The sequence below is a fragment of the Nicotiana sylvestris genome, chromosome 6 (genome assembly GCF_000393655.2).
Source record: "Nicotiana sylvestris chromosome 6, ASM39365v2, whole genome shotgun sequence".
Lineage (NCBI taxonomy): Eukaryota > Viridiplantae > Streptophyta > Magnoliopsida > Solanales > Solanaceae > Nicotiana > Nicotiana sylvestris.
Window position 1 is genome coordinate 58237031 of NC_091062.1, and position 23624 is coordinate 58260654.

General features: G+C 38.6%; 1 long non-coding RNA gene across 1 annotated transcript; it reads left to right on the forward strand.

Annotated features, from left to right (window-relative positions):
* The first annotated feature begins 19938 nt into the window (after window positions 1–19938).
* LOC104216371 (uncharacterized) lies at window positions 19939–21822 on the forward strand. Its single transcript, XR_708462.2, has 2 exons — window positions 19939–20857; window positions 20939–21822. It is a non-coding gene; the product is annotated as an uncharacterized lncRNA (long non-coding RNA).
* The last annotated feature ends 1802 nt before the right edge of the window (window positions 21823–23624 follow it).

The following is a 23624-nucleotide window of genomic DNA, read 5'->3' on the forward strand; positions in this document are numbered from 1 at the left end:
CAAGTCAGCGTAGCTTACAAAGATCTATGCCCTTTCCCGGACGTCCAACTCCCGGCTGGGTTCAAGATGCCTAAGTTTGATTTGTACGAAGGGCACGGTGATCCCATGGCACATTTGCAGGGATTTTGTAGCAAAATGAGAGGGGCAGGTGGCAAAGATGAGCTGCTGATAGCTTATTTCGGCCAAAGTCTGAGTGGATCGGCACTAGAATGGTATACCAGGCAGGATTCCAGCAGATGGTACACTTGGGATGATCTGGCGCAGGCTTTCGCAGGTCATTTTCAATACAATCTCGAGATAGTCCCTGACCGTCTCACATTGCTGAGGACCAGAAAGAAGCCTAGGGAAAGTTTTCGTGAGTTTGGTTTCCGCTGGAGAGAACAAGCGGCCAGAGTTGATCCTCCCATGAAAGAGGGAGAAATGGTGGACTACTTCTTGCAAACACTGGATCCAACTTACTTTGGTCACTTGGTGACAACGGTTGGGAAATCCTTCAATGAAGTGGTAAAGATAGGGGTCATGATAGAGGAGGGCCTAAGGTCTGACAAAATCCTAAATTACTCAGCGCTCAAGGCAACGACCCAGGCTATTCAGAGCGGCGCGGGAGGTGCGCTCGAGGTCGCATCAGTCGAAGCAGGTACTGGGTCCAAATTCAGAGGTCCTTCCCCTCACTACCAGCCCAGGCCCAGTCATCCAAATTATCCACATGCTCCATACAACCTTCCACAACCCTACTACCCACCACCAGAGCCACTTTTTTCAGACCATCATGCCCAAGCCTGCCCCCGAGCTCCATATAATCCGCCTCAGTATTATCCTCCGAACAAGGTCCGGTCGCAGGGTCAACCATCAGGTCACCCCCGCTGGCGAGAGCCAGCACCACGTAATGCATTCTTGCCTTCACAACGTTTTCAAGCACCCAACGACCCTAGAAAACAGGGGCATGGGGGAAAACAAAGGCAAGGAAACAATTTCACGCCAATTGGGGAGTCCTACGCAAGTTTGTTTGAAAAGCTAAAGCTTTCAGGACTGATTGAGCCGCTCCTTGGCTATACTCCAGACCCATATGCAAAAGGATTCGATCCTGCTGTTCGATGCGTGTATCACTCTAATGTCCAAGGACATAGCATTGAAGACTGTCGTTCTTTGAAAAAGGAAATAGAAAGAATGATTCAGGAAGAGGCAATTGTGATCGATGACAGTGACAGGGAGCACGCGAATCCTCTTGAGAACTTGTTGACCGATGTTGATGATATTGAAGCTGGTAATGGTCTTGGCAGTATCGATGCGAAGCTCAGTGGCTAAGATGCCAGTCTTGATAAAGTGGAAGGACGCTCTGTTACTTGGTTAACAGGAGAGAAGCTTGTGGTGGCTTATTTTGTTTTCATTTCTGTCGTTCGGATCATTAGGATTGTAATTCGGATTGTTTTGTGTCAATATCATGCCGCTTATCTTTCCGTTTTTGTCATAGCGGTCTGTTTAAGTTTTGTCAGGGTTGTTTATGATTTTGTTCTGGTTTGTTTTATTTTGTTATTCAAACCATTTCTCCGGTAGTCTAATGCAAAATCCGGTCTTTTATTATTTCCAATCTTCTTTTGTTTAGTCGTTTTATCATTTTTTTTCAACGACGATTCCAGTGACATGACATGCGCACACAGTTTGGGGCCCAATCTTAAAGTTAATTATAAAACCCCGATCAGACCATTTAAAGGAAATAAGGACGGTTGAGATTATTCAGAGCTCGAGTCATATGGAACTGGGGCAAGTAAAATATGAAGAAAAATCGTTAAAAGCAAGATTCGCCAAATTGGCATGAGGGTCGTTCATGATAATGAGAGTGTCGCCCAACGGTTCTTTAGAAAGGACCAATGAAAAAGCAAATGTTGAATATAATTGTCAAGTCCAGCACCATCGGAAGAGGCTACAAATCGTTGTTTAAATTGTGTTGTTTGCACTTGGCATAGTTTGAAGACTGGAATGACGAAGGCGTTTTGTTCTGCTACCTAAACACTTTATCCTTCGTTACCCCTTTTGAGCCTTACTTATTTTTTGCCATACCCCTCGTTCGGAATCAGAAAAAAAAGACTAGAAAACGCAAGAATATGGCATGAAAAAAAAAAACGAAAAAAGAGAAAAATGAAAGAAGAAAAAAAGAAAAGAAAAAAACAAACAAAAGAAAGTCGGAATGAAAAGAGGAATTGGGAACTACGTTTGACCTGATTCCTCAAAGAGGATACGTAGGCGCTTCACGGCTCGGTCATAGTTTTGAAAAATGAAAAAAAAATCAGTTAGGATATCCCCAAGCAAGAAACTGGGGCAAAGGTTGCGTTTATTGTGAATAAATCTAATTCCGAAGGTTGTAACTAATAACCCAAAATTAATGTATTTTTTTGAGCCTTTTATACCCTTTCTTTCTAGCCTATCCAAAACCCACATTACGGTCCAAAGAAAGACCTTCTGACCAGTCTTCAAAAGATGCCAAGTCAGACAAATGAGAGTCTTACCGGCGAACATAACATTCTGTTCCACAGCAGAAAGGACTCTAATCTCCAACAGAAAGAGTCATACCGGCGACACTCCAAATCCCCAGCTGGAAAGTAATACAAATGAGAGAGTCTTATCGGTGAAAACCTTCACAGGCACCATAAGGCGATGAAAGCTGAGAGAAAACAAAAATGAGAGAGGCTTGATAGTGAAAACCCTTCGGGCACTACAAGTCGAATAAGATTGGGAATCAGATGGGGAATCGTCAAGGGAAGGTCTTGAGAGACGATTGACGGCAGAGGATAGGCCACATACGCATGTCATGGCCATTAGAGTCGGTATCTGCGTTTGATAGATTTTTATTTATAGTTTCTTTTGTTAAAGAGTCATCTTTTCCTTTGTCTTTTATTTTGTTTCTTTTTATTTTTTTCCTTTCATAGGAAAATTCCCTAGTAGAGTCTGTTTGGTCGGAACCAGTGGGAAATGACTTCAAAATAGGCCATCAACTAGTACATCCAAGTGGTACAAGGAACAGGCGCAAAACCCGTGTCAAGAAGGGTATCCCCATCAAGATGAGATTGATAAAAGGGATGGGCCAGTGTCAGCAATTAATATCATCCCTAGCAAGTTTGATAGCATAATGGAACACAAAGCTGGGAAAGGAGAAAGAGGAAACCATCCCCAACAAGAGTGGCATGACCGCTTACCATGTTTTTAAACTAACAAATTTTTCTTTGATTTAGAAACAGGGAAAATGAACGTTATTGATGGCGGAAAGACAGGCCATAAAGAAAATCATCAAACCGGGGCAGAAAATTTTCTCATTGTGAAAATTTTCTCGAAGACAGGCGCCCACCTGAATAACGAGAGGAATACTTTTATGTCTTAGTATAGACAGGCGCCCACCTGAATAACGAGAGGAATACTTTTTGTCTGTGCATTTCATATTTCAGGCACCCACCTGTATAACAAGGGAATACATTTCATGTCTTTACCATTAGGCGCCCACCTGTATAACAAGGGAATACATTCCACGTCTGTTCCAATAGGAGACGCACTTCCTAAGCCTAGCCTTTACCAATAGGAGACGCACTTCCTAAGCCTAGCCTTTACCAATAGGAGACGCACTTCCTAAGTCTAGTTTTGCCAATAGGAGACGCACTTCCTAAGCTTTACCCATAGGAGACGCACTTCCTAAGTTATTTCACCCATAGGAGATGCATTTCCTCCTAAGTTTATTTTTACCCATAGGAGATGCATTTCCTCCTAAGTTTGTTTTAGTTTCACCCATAGGAGATGCATTTCCTCCTAAGTTTGTTTTAGTCCACCCATAGGAGATGCATTTCCTCCTAAGTTTGTTTTAGTTCCACCCATAGGAGATGTATTTCCTCCTAAGTTTGTTTTAGTTTCACCCTTAGGAGATGCATTTCCTCCTAAGTTTGTTTTAGTTTCACCCTTAGGAGATGCATTTCCTCCTACGTTTGTTTTCTCACCAATAGGAGACGCACATCCTAAGTAAGTTCCACCAAGAGGAGACGCACATCCTAAGTTAGTTTCACCAAGAGGAGACGCACTTCCTAAGAAAAGTTTCACCAATAGGAGACGCACGTCCTAAGGAGACGCACTTCCTAAAAATAGTTTCACCAAGAGGAGACGCACATCCTAAGTTAGTTTCACCAAGAGGAGACGCACTTCCTAAGAAAAGTTTCACCAATAGGAGACGCACGTCCTAAGGAGACGCACTTCCTAAAAATAGTTTCACCAAGAGGAGACGCACATCCTAAGTTAGTTTCACCAAGAGGAGACGCACTTCCTAAGAAAAGTTTCACCAATAGGAGACGCACGTCCTAAGGAGACGCACTTCCTAAAAATAGTTTCACCAAGAGGAGACGCACATCCTAAGTTAGTTTCACCAAGAGGAGACGCACTTCCTAAGAAAAGTTTCACCAATAGGAGACGCACGTCCTAAGGAGACGCACTTCCTAAAAATAGTTTCACCAAGAGGAGACGCACATCCTAAGTTAGTTTCACCAAGAGGAGACGCACTTCCTAAGAAAAGTTTCACCAATAGGAGACGCACGTCCTAAGGAGACGCACTTCCTAAAAATAGTTTCACCAAGAGGAGACGCACATCCTAAGTTAGTTTCACCAAGAGGAGACGCACTTCCTAAGAAAAGTTTCACCAATAGGAGACGCACGTCCTAAGGAGACGCACTTCCTAAAAATAGTTTCACCAATATATTACAAGTGTTGAAGTTGGGAGCCCACCCATATAACAGAGGCATGCATTTTCGAGATCGAGTAAGAAGACAATAAAGCAGAGGGTTACAACAGAAACCCCCAGCAGGAAACAATAAAATTCCCAGCACCGGGAAACAGAAGGTTGCAACAAGAGATCCCAGCACAAATTCAGGCACATGACTCAAAAGGAAGAAAAGACGCGTCTTGAAAGAAGCAGCTGGTGAACATTAAATCATGCCCAGCATAACAAGTCTGATGAAGAGAGCCGTACCCACCAGAGGAACCGCCAAAAAGCTTAATGAAGAAAGCCATGTCCTCAGCGGACCGAGCAAAATGATGAAAACTGGTATTCAGAAAAGCAAATGGCCAGTATCATTCCAAAATTCAAGGAAGAAAAGCACCGGATGAAACCCAAGCCGACAAGAAAGTAAGGCAACAAGAACAAATTTCAATCTAGCCTAACTTCTTGTTTTCTTTTAAGCACGGTGTAACAAGGAGATCGGTAAGCAGTGGTAATAGCATGCAACAACAGTAACATTGCAGTCCCATGGTAGTCCCAGCTACCAAAACTTCCCGAACTACATTAACCTGATTCCCCTTTAGCCAGGGATATGTAGGAAACCTTTGAAGCAAAGGTTCGGTTAAATCTTTTTCAAAAAATGCTTCACACGGAGTACTCGGATGGGCAAAAATCGCTCGCTTTATCTTTGCACGAAAACCCTTCGTGTCTCCGGGCAAAGAGGGGCAGCTGTAAGCACGTGATTTTTGCCCTATATGAGAAATACTCCCAAAAAATGCAAAATAAAATGATTTTCCTTGGTGTGCAATTTTTGAGTATTTTTGTGATATTTTTGGATAATTATTTGTATTTGTTTGTGTTTGCTTATTTGTTAAATTAATAAAAAATATAAAAATATGTCTCATTTTGCATGTAGGATTTAATTCTACAATTGTTAATAATTAAATTAGTTTTACAAAAATTAAAAATTACAAAAATAGGCACCTTTTGCATTTTTAGCATTTAATGTCCAAATATACAATTTTATGCTTAATTATTACTTAATTGTGAGTTAATTGTTATTGGGAGTTAATTTGCGCTTTTATAACTTAATTTAGTTCTTAATAATAATTTAAGTACTTTTATAATTTAGTTTTAGAAAATAAAAGAAGAAAAGAGAACAAAAATACAAAGGAAAATCGGATTGGGCCACTTCTTCAATTGTAAGCCAAAGGCCCAAAAAATTGCCCAATCTTCTCCACGACCCAGTCCACTTCAGACCGGGTCGACTCGGTCCGCCCCATGACCCAAATACCCAACACCCCTTTTTCATTTTGTCAAAACACAAAACAAAACAAAAAAATAAAAAAACCCAAAAACCCTAAAAACCTAAACTAACCCATCCGCCCCTTCCCTATCTTCTTCTTCCCCAAACTCAAAAAACTCCTCCAAAGCTCCAACCAAGCATCCATGGCTGCCCAGCTTCCCGTCCCAAACACCACCAAACGACACAACCTCCTTCGCGTTCAAACGACCCCAGCCTTATCCGCCATTGATGAAGCTATCCGCCATTGATGAAGCTCGTCGAGCTCAAGCTTGAGCTCGACGTCCATGTCGCTGCTGCTTCTGTTTCAACCAAACAACCTGCTACTCCTGCCTTCTACTTCATCGTCCAAACAACCAAACGACCACAGCCTCGACGAGTCAGCTGTTGTTCGAAGCTTCCATCGCCGCTGCTCGTCACGGCCAAGCTCGCACGCTGCCATCGGGTCCAGTACCGTTTCGCCATGGACGTCATCGACCAGTTGCTTCTGCTTGCTGCGTCGACCAGCTTCACGGCTTCATCTTCCCCATGGCCAAACGACCTCCGTTACTACTTCGCTTCTCCGAGCTTGGGCATCACCATGGCCAAGCTGTCGCCGGACTGCTGCTGCTCGACGTCCAGTTCCTCCGAGCTGCTGTTGTTCATCACTTCTCCTTCGTCCAGCTGTTGTATCTTCAGACGAGCTGCTCGTTCGAGTTTTAGTCGAGGTCGTCGAGTGTCGTTTTGTGTTCGTCAAGTTTACAAGGGAGGTGAGTTCGTCGTTGAGTCCGGACAGATTTATTCCCATTTGAGTTTTGTCAAAACAGTTCATACATATGTCGTGTTGATCCGGTTAGTAGTTTTGAATTTTATGTTTGTCCGTATTTTGTTTTGATATTTTCGAATCTAAAATCGGCAAATGTTTGTTTTGTTTATCGTTTGAATTAATTTTTAGTTCATGTTCATGTGTTGTTTGTTAAATTAATTTTTCAGATTTCAAATGGAAGTTAATTAGTTATTTTTCATGTTTATTTCATGTTTGTATTGTTGTTTAAGTGAATATTTGTTAGTTTTATGTTTGTTAGATTCAAATTGAAATTTAATTAATTATTTCTTCAATTTGTTTCATGTTGTTTCCAGAAAATATTAATGTTGTTTGAATCGTTAGAATCCGTCATGTGTGTTGCATAAAAACAGATTTAATTCATGTTCATCTTTGTTTGAAGTTCATGTTTAAATCCAGCGATTTAATGTGAGTTTATGTTTGTTTTGATTTGTTAGTTTAATTTGAATCATGCATATTGTTGTTTGTATTATTGTCTCTTTGTTCATCCATTAATGGTCTAAATTAACCAGGATTGGTTCCCGATATGGTTGATTTATTTCCATTAATTTGGAGTTTGTGTTGTTCATCATGTTCATGTAAATTGTTGTTGAAGATTGTTGAGAAATTGGTCATCTTGACTATATTTTGGTTGAGTTATGATTAATTGATTGTTTAGAGCAGAGGGGTAATTTGGTAAATTGCATTGCATTCGGGGGTAGATTTGTAATTGCAATAAGGTCGGAGGGGTAGTTTGGTAATTGAACATTATTTTGATTCTTTATGTTAAGCATGGGGGACAAATATAATGGGGTGGGGTTTTTGATATACTTGTTTAATGTAATGGGGGACAAGACAAAACATAATGGGGAGGAATCTTGTACTTTTTTAATATAGGCATGGGGGACATATTGTAATGGGTTGGGAATGTGGTATTTATTTAATGTCAGCATGGGGGACAAAATTTAAAATAAAGAAGACATTTAATAGTGGGCCAAAGCATGTCATTGGGGAAATAATTTTGGGGTTGGGAATGGAAGACTTGTCTTGCTATATATAGAGTCATTCTTGACTTGAAATAGAGAGGATTTTTTTGAGAGAGTTTTTAGAACTTGAATATTATTGAGAGGATTTTTGGGGAGAGAGTTTTAATACGTGAGGTAGAACATAAAACATTTTTCTACATTTTGAGAGCGGACATACTTGAAATATTTTGAGAGTAAAAGAGAAATGCAATTTGAATTTTCACTCGAATAATTTCCATTTGCTTTTCTCGAGTGTTATTCAAAATCCGAAACTACTGCATCTTGCATCTGTTCTCTCTTCTGCTTTGATTGTGATTGTACTTTTGCACTGCTGAGTTTTCAATCTGTTACTGGGTCATTCTACTGGTTGTTACTGGTTTTGCGGTGTTGCTGAACCTGCTGTTGCCGCGTTATTACTGTTGCTGACTCCTACTTCTTTTGTTCTTGTACTGCTGTTTCCAGGTACACATTTGTACACTCTTGGCTTGAAGCGAAAAATGAAATATTAATCAGGCTCCTGTTCCTGTTGAATTCTTTTGTTTGGATCTGTGTTTGAATATTAATTTTCCTCTCTTTGTATAAAAATGTAGTCGATTAATTAATGAGTAATGAGGCTGCATATGTATGATTTCTTCATCTAATAATGCTAGTTTAAATTATTTGAAGAATAGTTAATCGGCTTTGATATTATTGTGTATCCCTCTCATGTTCTAGCATTAGTAAATAATAGAATATAAAAATGAAAGCAGTTTTTCTTTGTACAAACTCGATCGCAATTTTCCAATCGCATTAGCCGTAAACTAATAACTAATAAGTTACGTTTTCAGCATGTAAATAATTAAGAGATTTTCTTTTATTTTAGAGACGAACTTAATAGAAAATATAGTCACTATAGGTTTATCCTTTAAAATAAAAATGAGACGAGCCTCGCCAAATAAATCACAAACCGCCGGGGCCCTCAATAAAATACATAACCATTGACTAGACTTTGGATTTGGCCGTTTAATGAACCTTCACGGCCTCTTCCTAAAATAACAATACGTTAGACTCTTTAGGACGCGCCTTAATAAATCTTACCTTCTTAAACTCGGGTGCACATTTATGTGACCCAAATCCAATTCTCAACGGAGTCGAAATGTGTTTCTAATCACGGGTACATTGATTGTGACGTGGTTCGAGATGCGTGTCCATGACGTTGCAAATTCATTTTAAAAAAATAAGAATGAGATGAGCCTCGCCAAATAAAATACAAATTGCGGGGCCCTCAGTAAATATTTGCTTTAAAAATTGTTTAGACTTCGGGATGGACCGTTTAGTAAAATTCCACGGTCCTACCCAAAATAAATACGCTAGTCGCTTTAGGCGCGCCTTTAATAATTTAATTTCCTTAAACTCGGGTGCACATTGATGTGACCCAAATCCAAATCTCAACGGAGTCAAAGTGTGTCGACGACCACGGGTACATTGATTGTAACGCGGTTCGAGATACATTTTCACAACGTTGCAATTCTTGATAAAAACAGTAAATGATAAAAGCGGTTAAAAGTTAAATTTTGCACATAAGTTCACACTTGTATAAAATCAGATAATCAAGCCGAATATAACAGTTGAGTGACCGTGCTAGAACCACGGAACTCGGGAATGCCTAACACCTTCTCCCGGGTTAACAGAATTCCTTATCCGGATTTCTGGTACGCAGACTGTAATATGGAGTCATTCTTTTCCTCGATTCAGGATTAAAATTGGTGACTTGGGACACCCTAAATCTCCCAAGTGGAGACTCTGAAATAAATAAATAAATCCCGTTTCGATTGTCCTTTAATTGGAAAAAACTCCCCTGCACCCTCGCGGGGCGGAAAAAGGAGGTGTGACACTCATTCCACAATTTTCATATCTTCATAAAGTATAACATACCTCGTATCCAGAAATTTCTTACTTGAGTCATCTTCGACCCCAATCTCCTCAAATCACAACCAATTCACAAGTATGGCTCAAACTGAAACCAACATAATGCATAATCATGTAATTAATTCATCGATAGTAGACTCCCCCACTTGGCTCAAAGCCATAAATCAAAATACTTGATAACTCACAATGCCCATATGCCATAATACCATAGTGAGATTCAGTCGAATTCTTCCCAATTCATGCAACACAATTTATATGGTATCTCAATTTGTCTACTAAGCTCGCCTTCATTCTCGTGACGGTCAGGTGAACTTTCTTGACTAATTCAAATTCAAATCTCAATGCATATACCCTACTGGTAGTAAATAAAATTCTCCACACAACATTATAATGATCGTACATACGTAGTTTACCCCGCAGGTGATAACCCACATGCTTATCTTCAAACTGACATCTCTCCATAACATTTCACAGCCACAACTACTACTCCATCACTTAATCTTTCTGAGTTTGAAGTCGTATCACAACATGAAATCTACTTCACTCCCAATTAGACAACATGAAAAGAACCTTCAACACACCCACATCTAGGGGTTATGTATCAAATTACGATGGAAATCAAGCACCAGGTAGTTCTTTCTACCCTCAAGCAGACCCTTCTCGTCACATTCAAATTAGATAAACATATCTCACAATCAAATCATACTCACCCCCCAATCATCCAGTCACAAATCCCACCAGTAAGGACACTAACAGACATATAAGTTCCAAATGCACGTGCTCACACAATCGAAATCTCAGTACTCAAGCCACAAACAAAACCTGGCCTCAAGTCCACCAGACTGGCCCATTACCGAAACACAAATTACACATCTCGAATCTCGTTCATGGAATTACAAGCCTTCAATGCACAACTGATACTGAGCGCTCACATGCACACACGCATGCGTGTAAGGAATTCAAAGAGTTATATTTCAAAGCTGAATCAATTCCGCATGATAAGGAAAGAAAGATGGGAAGTTTATCCTAAATGTCGTGTAGCCTCTCGAAGATAGGTATGGACGTCATCATACCGATCTTCAAGACTCTACTAGACACTTGCTCATGACTTGTAGAACCTATGAACCTAGAGCTATGATACCAACTTGTCACGACCCAAAATCTAACTAGTCGTGATAACACCTAACCCATCCTGCTAGGTAATCCAACTCATCAAGTCCAATATAATATAACTTACTGAGGAAAAATAAATGATCTCTTATACACCTCCCCAGGACTGGTAGTACAAATCATGAGCTTCTAAGAATAGAGTTTACAAAGCTGATATAAAAATAATTACATCATCTGTTTGACAAATACATAAACAGAGTTTAAAATTCTAAGGCTACCATGAACAAGAGGCAGCTACAACAGGGACGCCGGTACATTTTCCAAGTCAGCTCCCATCAAAAACATCAACGCGATATCCGAAATCTGCACGCAATGTGCAGGAAGTATAGTATGAGTACAACTGATCCCATGTACTCAAAAAGTAACAAACCTAAACTTAGGTTGAAAGTAGTGACGAGCTTGTACCAAGGTTAGGGTCCATACCCACATCCAGTAATACTTCACAACAATATTCATAAGCAGCACAAAGAAAAAATTAATAATAAAATGCTCAACTCGTTCATAGTTCAGGAAAAATAAGCATTTTCCTTTCAAGTATAACAGTAAAACTCAATTCTTTTCACTGAAATCACCAAAATATGAGTAAGTCTGAAAACTGTGATTTTTCCATAACACTTTCTTTCAAAATAGGAGATTTCATTTTTCAAATGGCATGAGAAAAGTAACATCTCTATGCCTATATTTCAATGTGCATGCCAATGCAATGCAAAATAGTGACCCAAACCATATGCATACTCGTAGAGTATCAATTCACTTTGTCCTCCGTGTCACTCAATCCTCTCAATCACTCAGTCCTCTCAGTCACTCAATCCTTCCAAGTCACTCGGCACTCGCACTCGGTAGGTACCTGCGCTCACCGGGGGTATGTACAGACTCCGGAGGGGCTCCTTCAGCCCAAGTGCTATAACAAGCCATCTCGTGGCATAAATCAATCAGGCCCTCGGCCTCACTCAATCATAAATCAGTAACAACATGCTGCGGCGTGCAACCCGATCCCATAATTATCCTCACAATTAGGCCCTCGGCCTCACTCAGTCATCAATCTCTCCAGTCTCTCGAGCTCAAAATGTCATGAAAATCAGCCCAAAAATGATGATATAATGTATCAATAATAACAACTGATATTGAGATATTATATGAATAAATGAATATGTCTGAGTATGAAATATCAATGAAATCAGTGAGATGACAGCAAGAAACGACCACTATGGGTCCCAACAATATCGGCATAAAGCCTAAACATGATATCTAGCATGATATACAGCTCAATTTACTTATCACATGGTGAAAACACAGATATCAACAAAGTAGGACCACTACACAGTGTCTTGGAAACAACAGTCACCATTCACAGGGTGCACGCCTACACGCCCGTCACCTAGCATGCATGTCACCTCAACATCAATCACATAATACATAATTCGGGGTTTCATACCCTCAGCACTAAGTTTAAAAGAGTTACTTATCTTAAATAAGCCGAATCCAATGTCGAGCAAGCTAAACAATGCTCCAGAAATTCCATTATGTGTGTATTAACTTCCGAACAGCTCGAATCTAACCATAATTAATTCGATTCAGTCAACACAAATTATAGGAATTAATTCCATATGAAAATACTAATTTTCCAACAAAAATCCAAAATTAACTCAAAAATCGCCCCTGGGACCCACGTCTCAGAATCCGACGAAAGTACAAAATATGAACGCCCATTCAACCACGAGTCCAATCATATCAAAATTACTAAATTCCAACAACAAATCGACCTCCAAATCTTAAATCTAAGGTATAGAGATTTTCTACCATTTTCAACCCAATTTACTAATTTCATGATAAAAACAACAATAGATTCATGTATTTTAACCAAAATCGAGTTAGAATCACTTACCCCAATCCATATGGTGATAATCGCCTCAAAATCACTTCAATCCGAGCTCCATAGCTCCAAATGTGTTAAAAATGGCTGAAACTCACGTTTTGTAATCTGTCCAGGTAAGTCGCAGGTGTCGAATACGACTTATAAATCGCATTTGGTAACAGCGCTTTGCCTCTGCCCCAGAACACAGCATTACCCGCCTTCAGTAAATCAATCATAACTCTTTGTACAAATGTCCAAATGATGAACGGTTTGAAGCGTTAGAAACTAGACTCAAAGACCTTTAATTTGATAGGTTGTGCATCACATAACACCTTTAATATATATATATATATATATATATATATATATATATATATATATATATATATATATATATATATATATATATATGTAGATATGTTCGTCCAAAGTGTGATCTTGTGCGTGCTCATTTAGAATTTTAGTCTATAGTGAAAATTTTCAACTTGGCTTGGACTTAGGCATCTCCTTAGACCCCAAATCACTTATAATATGCCTCATACACTTATTATCATATCCAATTAATATCCATCATATTAATAGTCCCCGTTCGCAGACAAAATAATATAATTAGCGCACGTCAACTTTCTTAATAGAGCTTAAGTTCTTCAAAAAAAAATTCGGTGTGTTACACTCACGAGTAAGGGGATTTGTCATCTTTGGTACAGAAGGATTGCCACAAGGCGAGTAAGTATCATTGATGTTGGAAAACGACGCCAAAGATGAAGAGGTAAAACATCTATTGGTAGATCCTCGTGGCTTCAGCTCTTAGTACACCCCTAAAGGGGAGGGGGGAATATGGAGTGATGTGACATTAAGTTAGAATTAAGTGGTTCTAGTGAGTATGGAATGATAAAGGAAGAATGCGATAAATGAAAGAGGAATGAGATGGCACTTATCCAAATCTTATAGATATGCTACGATTCAAGAATATTGTGCTAGCACGACGTCAAGGAGAGGAAGAAAAGGTTCCTTCCCGAGCTGTTATTAATAAATAAGGAGCTAGTGCGAGACGTAAGATAAGACAAAAGAAATAATCTAAGAAAGATTACAAGGAATATTGATATGAGAATGGGCCAACGAGTAGTTAGTGATTGGCCAGGAAGATCCCGGTTATGGCTAAACAGGAGGTTACAGACGAGTCATCAGATCGTGTGAGATAAACATAGTAAAACCCAACATGGAGAGTTCAGCCTCGAAGAATATCATTATAATACTTGAGATATATTCAAACAAGAGTCGGGGTAGTTAAAGATACCGTATGAGTGTTACGGGGATAAAAGAAAGTGCCACTGAGAAGGCACTCAAAATATCAGTTCAGAAGCAACCATACAAGCACAAGGGCATGGAGGTAAGCAACTACGGATGATTACAGGCAAGTAAGGACATCAAAAAGGTCCGTAATAAGCTCACAGCTTTACGAGAGTCAAGGGTTCTCCCTAAACGAAAGACTAGATGAGGAGATAAGAAAGAAGGCTTCAACCTAAGTACAATGACCTAAAGAGGAAATGGTCGTGTAACAACAATCTCGCAAAATTATTCTAAGCATTCCAAAGGAAAATGGCACCTACCGTGGCTAATGAACGGGAAGTAAGAATTAAAAGTAATATTCGAGATAATATGAGTTGTATGAAAACTCTGGCAAGTGTGGGAACTAATATAAGCTAAGTATGGATGCAACAAGGGGTAGAAAGACAAGGAAAAGTAATAGCTTACGTTGAAAGGAAGCTAAGTGGGAACGAAAAAATCATTCGACCAATGATCCAGAGTTAATACGGTATGGGTACACTCAAGGTTTTGGAGCATTATCCAGGCAGCATATTTGTTGACAATCATACAGCCATAGAAGACTCCAATATAAGTTAAAAGAAAGAATTGAGCCCATGGCATAGACAATAGATTGGATTTTTAGAAGATTGTATCATGGATATTCCATAACGCCCATGAAAGGCTAAGGTAATAACTGATACCATGAGCCACAGATCGGAAGATAGCTTAAGCCTACGTAAAGGTTGATCAGAAGGAAGAGAAAACTAAAGAATTACATCACCCAAGTAAATCAGGAGTCTGATTATTGGATCTAGAAAAATTATAGAAGTTGTGCTTGAGAACATGACAGAATCACTCTTAATATTAGATGTTCAAGAGAAATAATACAACAGCCATAATCTATAATGTCTCTACAAGGAAGCCAGTTAGAAGAAGTACCAACCTCATAAGAAGTCAGTACGAAGCTCCCACCGGATTGTGTATGTACCAGAGGTGCGAGTATTATAATAGAGATTCAAGTTATGGATGTGAATTACACCTAGGTAAAAGGGAGGTCGCGAAAGAGATAGAAGATACGATGCGAGATTTTAAGGTAAGTGAGGTTAAGGTGAACAACGTACGAGATACTCAAAGGCAGAAGATCGTGAATAGTCCATACTTCAGATAGAAGGCTATAAGCACGGGGATCCAATAATCGGGAATGATAGCGGCATCGTCAGCGGCATGTTTTCCAACCTATGGTTTCTAAGTACTGAGAGATCTAGTTAAGAGAATAGGGAAAAGTTGGAGATGATGTGATGTCTCGCTTGACGTTCCAGAATAACATAAGAAAATATATGGTGCAAGCAAGTTGAAGGAAAGTTTATAATTGGATATGTATAGGTCGCAAGCTAAAGTATGGTAGAGCGATAAAGTTTTAAGGAAGCATGAGTAAGGATGAGGAAAGGCAAGTGAAAAGGTGACGAGAATGGATAAGTCTTAGGATTAAGCCCATGAAAACAAAAAGAGCAGATAGTTTCTCTATGTTATACAAAGCTCAATATAGCTTTAATGAACTCAAAGAAGTCTAAGATTAACAGCATTTAGAAGGAATGAAATGTTGACCTGGTAATAAAATGTAGGGTATAATTGTGATAGGTACAGGATAACGTTTGGGCCTTCGTTTGAATAATGATTTGAAAGAGAAGGAGAAAAGATTTCGATGGCAGCACGAAATTAGAATACCCCCACAAGGTGAATCATATTGAGACACTATGAGATACGATTATGGGAATCACTTCAAATATTCCTTGAGGTAATGTAATCCCTAGGGGCAAAGTATTACGTAAGAAGTTTCAAGTTATCAGTGGTATATTGTAGATCAATATTCGTGAATTCAACAAAGTACCGACCGAAGAACTTCAGTATACTCATATATGCCCAAAGGGACATCTTATCAAGCTCTATATATGAATCCTAGATATTGGGCACACTTACAAGGTCAAAATTGTACAGGCTGCATGATAAAAGGTAGTAACAGTTACAAGATTGGAAGGATTGCGACTACAAGTTGTGGTGTAATTAGGAGGCCTAAGGGGGGTATGCCCTGGACTTTGGACTCATTCACAGGACAGTCACCTAGATGGTAAGAGAAGTTCTAAAGTATTTGAAAGATATAAGTTATGAAAATAATAAGTGCATCAGTCAACATTCGAGGATGAATGTTCCAAAGGGGGGAATAATGTTACGCCCCGCAGTATTACATCGATGTTATGCTCTGCAGTAATATATATTGCGGTGATGTTATGCTTTGCGGTATTAAGTTATGACGATATTGCACCCTGAAGGATTGTACGTTGAATTTTTCATAAGGTAATTGACATCAGTCCAAGTAAAAGATTATTTGGAGATCATAAGGATTATGCTATTTCACAAGTGATTAGTAAATTCATGAAGGTGAAAGGGGGAGCAAGTCAAAGAAAATAAATTTTCTCCAAATTTGGCATTTTGGGGTAAAATACATCCCGAGCTAAAATACCCAGTATTTATGGACTTGTACCATGCAAGGTACCATATGACCACGGTAGTATAACATAAAGTATATATGAAGTATTTTAGTAATAAATAGAATTTTAAATAATTTGGGATAATTTTTAAATTATGAGTTGTATGAAAACCCTTGACTCTCGTAAAGCTGTGAACTTATATGAGTTGTAATAAGCTCACAGCTTATCCCACCCCCAACCCACGTGGCAAGAAGCCACAAAGATTTGAAATGACTAAGTAGTTATTTGGCCAGATGACTAATCTAGTCATAACTTAAGTCTTTTAAATCTTATCCATAGCATTATAAGGAATGCCTTGTAAAAAGGCTTCAAAAATCCAATTCAGCCGTTGGCTTATAAGCCAAGAACGTGAGGCAGAAGCAAAAAAAATTCAGTTTAAAGAAAATCCAAGCCAAAGTTTCGTTCCAATTTCAGAAGTAGAAGCTTCATTTTATCATTCCAACATATTTCACGGAAGCAAAAGCTTCACTTCGATCAAATAATTCAAGGAGCAAGTATGTTAAGGCTAAGCTTTTCCTTCATTTTGCATGATATCGTAATTACACAAGTTTGATAACGAGGCATAGAGAAAAATTCGTATCCCGGAATTTACATATATTTTGCTAGTCTCGCAAATTACATATATTTTCCTAGTTTTGTAAGTTACCATATTCTTTTTATCGGGACTGTGTATTTAGTTGAGTATTTCCTTCTTCCGGTCAAAAGAGCAGAGAGTTTACATATATACAGTATTAAAAGTATTTTCATTACCATCGAGCTATAATCGATTGGCAGGCCTCTATTCGGCAACCTCTGATTAGATGATAAGTTATATACCGAGGCTGATGTGGCCGAGCGCCTATGAGCGATCCTAGTTGGTCGAGATACAGAGCCTAGTATGGTTGAGTGCTTATGAGCGAGCCTACTACGGCAGAGCAGTTATATATATATATATATATATATATATATATATATATATATATATATATATATATATATATATACTGTGGTCGAGCGCTTATGAGCGAGCCCAGTTGGTCGAGATATAGAGCCTAGTATGGCCGAACGCGTATGAGCGAGCCTACTATGGTAGAGCAGTTATATATATATATATATATATATATATATATATATATATATATATATACCGAGCCTTATAGGGCCGGACAGCTATTTTACTTACTATATTGAAAGAGTTGAGTCAGTATCAACAGGTAAGCATATCTTCAGATTATCCTTGACTTCCAGCTACTTGCAGTTATTATATTATCAGTTCAGTTCCAACTTTCAGTATATTGCCTTACATACTCGGTACATTATTTTGTACTGACGTCCCTTTTGTCTGGGGATGCTGTGTTTCATGCCCGCATGTCTAGACAGACAGGTCGAGAGCCCTCCAAGTAGGCTATCAGCTTAGCAGAAGATGTTGGTGCGCTCCATTTGCTTCGGAGTTGCGTGTTTGGTTAGTATGATTTAGACGTGTATTTCTTGGTATGGCGGGACTCTGTCCCGACCTTTATGATATTTATGTACTCTTAGAGGCTTGTAGACATATGTCGTGTACGTGAAAGATTGTAAGGCTTTGTCGGCCTATATTTTGAATTTATAAATGATCATGTTGGCCTATTATGGTCGTATGTCACGTGTATATGATGATGTAATAAGAGAGATACGTTACATTGGTACTCGATTGAGTAAGGTACCGGGTGCCCGTCACGGCCCATCGGTTTGGGTCATGACATGACCCCTATTTATCAATCATGTGGCTATGTTCTTGTGTTTGACCCGAGGTTAATAGGTACGGTAAATGTGTGTACGACTTCGAGGGTGTTGCACATACTTTCATCGACACTTTTCATCATATAATAGGTCCACATGGTGAGTCTATTTTTCATTAATATAGATAGTCCCTTCACTTTCTGTATATTCTCAACTGAATATTTGGAAAGTGGAGAGTTTATTTATGGTGAAAATATTTTGCCGCCTCTTCCTGAGATCATTATGATGTGTTGCACAAGTGAAGAGACATGCACTTCTTCCATTTAATGCTCGAGACACGTGTCTTGTTGTAATTGGTTCTGAAGTTTGCAGCGGTTTTTCAAATACATACGGCTCTGTCAATTTGATATGACCATCTTATAATGACAATTTATGATGACGTATTTTTTCCTTATAAATACGAAACGACAAACCCTTGTAATTTTCCTTCTACTTTCTTTTATCTTTGTCTTTTTCTTAAAATTCCTTCTTTATCTTTATTCTTGCCTTCAACTTCCTTTCTTCATATGTTCAATGGCTTCCAAATAATCTATTTCTACTGTTCCTACTGCTTCTCCTCGTCGCACTATTATAGTCGATGATTTTCCCTCAGCATCTCCGGTTAAGACTAGAAAAATGGGAGGACGGCTTCGTAACCTCGGTTCTATGGTAAATAGAAATAGCGCATCTTCCGTTAAAGGAAGTTCTTCAAAATCTGCTTCTTCTTCCAAATCTAGAACTTCTTCTACTTCTAAATCTTCTACCAGGGGTAAAACAAAGGTTGATAATGAACCCTTAGTCGAACTATTAGTCTCTGAGATTGTTTCTTAAAAGTTTAAAAATTGTTGTTATTTGTACAGAATGAAATAATAAAATAAATAAAAGAGAAGGTCGTAACAAGCATGTTGACCTTTATCCTTATCTCATCAAATCTGGTCATCTTCCCTTGTTCGTAGAGAGTGCCGATAGAGATCTAATTTTCCAATCGAAGCTCCTGGTAAAAATGATCGAATAACCAACTATCGTGATGGTTATTCATTTATCTACACTTACTCCTTTACCCTCAGGTTCGAATGTCCAATAGACCCGGTAATCATTGAATTCTGTCGGCACTTCAATGTGTGCCTTGGTCAAATAGGCCCTATAATTTGGAAAGCGGTAGCGTGCTTATGCTACTTGTCGAATTTGGTTTTGACAAATTTTACTTTTCATCATCTTCTACACTTGTACTCCCCCCAAACGTTTCCGTGCTGGAATTTTTTCACTTACGGCAAGGAGTAAACATGTTATTGTTGGTCCCGAGGATGATCACGATAACAGGTGATATAACACTTTCGTCACTATTCCAACTCGGGAGCTAGTGGGATATAAGGACATGCCTTTCCCTAAAAAGTGGAACTTTAAACATAAGTTCCCGTCACTATCTTCAATTTTTTTTTAAATTGAAACCCTAATTCTTCAATATACATATTTTGCAGCAACCATAGAAGTTTTTGGTGAAATTCCAGACTTTCATGAGTGGGTGGCATTGATGCTATTTTCTACTCCTATGGATCAGAGGAATTGAAAATTTCTTTCTAAAAATCTTGGATTAAAAGTGAAAACTCATGGTAAATTATTGTTTGTATTGTGCTTATTTTCGTGTTTATTTACTTTTCTTTTTCAACACTTTGTTTTCGTGTGCAGGATTCGAAATCTGTGGTGTCCCCTTTTCTTTCGCTCCTACTTGTTAGACTAGATATCAACACAGCTCATGAGCATATCTTAAATATGTCCTTTTCAAAGAAAAAAAGTTAGGTTGTAGTATGTTTAGTGGCCTTTGTTGTCTCCATATTATTCCCTTGCATTAGTATTGTGTCTTTGTTAGTGCTTAGTGTTATTACTTCTCTCTCTATTTTTCTGGTTATTACGTTGTTGGATCTTTCTGGATTTCTTTGTTGTTGCTAATACACTTTCTTTTTCTTTCTTCTTCTACCGAGGATCTACCGGACTAGGAAGCAAATAGTTTTGGAGGATGACCAGAGTAGTCCCCAAGCTCAACCTTTAGAGACCATGCAACTCAATTTTGTTGATGAACCAGAAGATGTTCTGACTGTAATTTCGGATGTGAAAGTTGCTGAACCATCTCTAATACTGGCCACAGACCTGATTGAAGAGTTGTTTGATCAATGGTTCGGGGACCATGGTGGTGAAGACCATCATGTTGACCTTATTAATGAAGGTCAACTTCCCACAGCTCCAACTTAGTGCCTTCCGTCCCTGTTCAAAACAAAGTTGGCCCTTCTCAAGAAAGGAAGGGGCACGTGATGGTGAAAGTCCTGGAAAATATAAATCTTGTAAAGAGACCTGACCGGGCTTGTGTATGGCTAAAACCAGTCATTGGACCTCTTGAGAAAGAAAAGTTGTAGTCGCATTGTTTAATTACCCTTGCAAATGATATTGTTCATTCAGCTCTTACGGTACGATATATTTTTATCCTTTTCTACTTCTTAAACAACTTTTTGTAAATTCTTATTCTTAGATAAACTTAAATGGGACAGAGTTTATGCGAAGGATTGCTTGGACTGGACAACAAGTGGAAAAATTATCCGCGGAGGCTTATAACTAGAAAGCACAATTTGAATGCCTTTAGTTTGAGAAGGAGGAGTGAGACAAAGAAAAGGAACTTCTGCAACAACTGCTCCAGTTGACAACCGTTGAGTTAGGTACGATGAAGGCCGAGGCAAGACAAGCAGAGAAAGAAATGGTTAAAATGGAGGCTAGCTCTACTAAGCAACACTCCAGGGCCACAAAGGAGATTCGAAGGTTGAAAGACTTCTTGACCAAAAAGAGATATACACCGGTGAACTAGTTCAGGAGTTTACTCAAGCCAAAGAGGATCTCCGTGCCTCTTCTAAAAGGATTCAATTCCTCGAGTATTCCTTGGAACCTTTGAAAGTTTCTTATGATGTTGCTGAAGTAGAGAAGGTGAACTTACAAGCTGAAGTTGATCAATGGAGAGAAGTATGATGCCCTCAAGGGCAAATTGACTATGGATGTAAGCTGAGCATATCTCCATACTCGCTTTGTCACTTTGACTTAAGCCAGTCAAGAAGGTTTTGACCATGATGCTGCACTTATAAAGGCTAAGGAAGCCATTGAAGTATCTCAGCAAGGTCAAAATTTCCCTAATCCTGAAGAAGAGTGTTCTAGGGGTGGTATAGGTAAAGAAGATGTGGAGGAAAAACCTCACCCTCCATCTTCGAGTCCCCAAGCTAATCCTTCTCAACCTGCCTATCCTTTCCCAGTTGTTACTCCTTCACAACAAGTCGTTTCTCTAGATCATTAGCTTTTATTATTTTCAAGTGTTTTTATCTATCTTTGAAATATTTTTTGCAAACTTTCCTTGCCTTTAATACAAGTTTTCTTTACTTTGCTAGTTCAATATTGTCGAGTCTTTTATGCATTACTTCAGTAAATGCTTTTTGCAACCGTAACTAAAAACATACTGTCTTAATCATAAAATATGGCCCTTTTATGCAATCAACACTAAGAAGATAACGTCTCATCTTCATATTGGTGTAAAAATATCAAGTCTAGAGTAAAAATATCATGTTGAACGTTTAGAGTAATTATTCATTTGTGTGAATATTATAACTAATTTTCTTGAAATTCTTCTTGAGGTGTTCTTCTTTCCATAAGATGAAACCTTCATATACTTATATAGTCCCCACCGTTTGAGTTTGAAGCATGAAAACTTGAATACTAGATCTTCAAATAAACTTTGACGGCTTCTTCCCTTGGTCTTTTCCCTAAAAGAAAACATGCATGAAACTCGGGGCTTTTCTTAGATGAAGACTGTGCTCAACCCTTTCCTTCAGAATTATTATAACCTCAACCAAAAATAATTAAATATTTTGCGTCTCTTTTTTTTGTCTAATGTCATCATTTGATCCGTTATCTTTGTGCCTATCATCCAAAAATATTAGTAAAATTTATACGAACAAATAAATAATCGATTAAAAGATATGTGACCGTGGGTGTTTCTTTAGAAGTAGTACTTATTTAAGTGTATTACAATCCAATTTTAAGGTAATACTTTTCCTTCCATAGTTTCCAACTCATACGCTCCTTTTCTAGCCATGTCTCGAACTCGATACGGACCTTCCTACCTGGGACCTAATTTTTCGGAATTAATTGCTTGGTAAATTGGAACACTTTTCTAATAACAAAGTCCCCAATTTCAAATGTCATAAGTTATCCTGTTGATTTTAGTATCACTCTATTCTTTGCTTCTGAGCTACCATTTTTATTAAAGCTAACTCCCTTCGCTCCTCAACTATGTCCATATTCGTACGTAGTGCTTCATCATTCGATAACACAGTTACTTGATTATATCTCCGACTTATTTCTCCTATCTCCACTAGAATTATAGCTTCAGTACCTTAAACAAGTGAGAAAGGAGTTTCTCCCGTACTTGTTTTTGGCGTGGTTCTATAGGCCCACAACACTCCCAGTGCCACTTCTGGCCATTTGCCTTTAGCTGCTTCCAAGTGCTTCTTCAAATTGTTTGTAATTAGTTTTTTTGTTGACTCCTCTTGTTCGTTAGCACCAGGATGATATGGTGACGAAGTTATTCTCTTGATTTTTCAACTTTCAAAAAATTCAGTCGTTTTTTATCCGACAAATCAGGACTATTGTCACATGTGATTTCCTTTAGTATTCCAAATCAACATATTATATCCTCCAAATGAAGTCTATCACCTCTTTTTTTCGTACTTGTTTGAAGGTCACTTTTTTCTACCCATTTAGAAAAATAATTAATCAAAATCAACAGGAACCTTACCTTTCATGGCGCTTGCGGCAATGGACTTACTATATCCATTCTCCATTTCATAAACGGCCACAGAGCGAATATGGAGTGCAATGGCTCTGTTAGTTGATGTAATTGATTCACGTATCATTGACACTTATCGCATCTATTTACAAAACTTTCTGCCTCTTTCTCCATTCAAGGCTAATAATATCTAGCTCTTATTAGTGATTTTACCATCGATTTACCACCTGCATGATTACTACAGTGCCCTTCGTGCACTTCTCGCATAACATATTCAATTTTTCCAGGATTGAGACATTTAGCCAAAGGACCACTAAATATTTTCCGATATTTTCCTTCCATTGAACAATAGCGAGCAGCTTGATTTCCTAGCCATTGAGATTGTTTCTTGTCCTCAGTTTATATCCCAT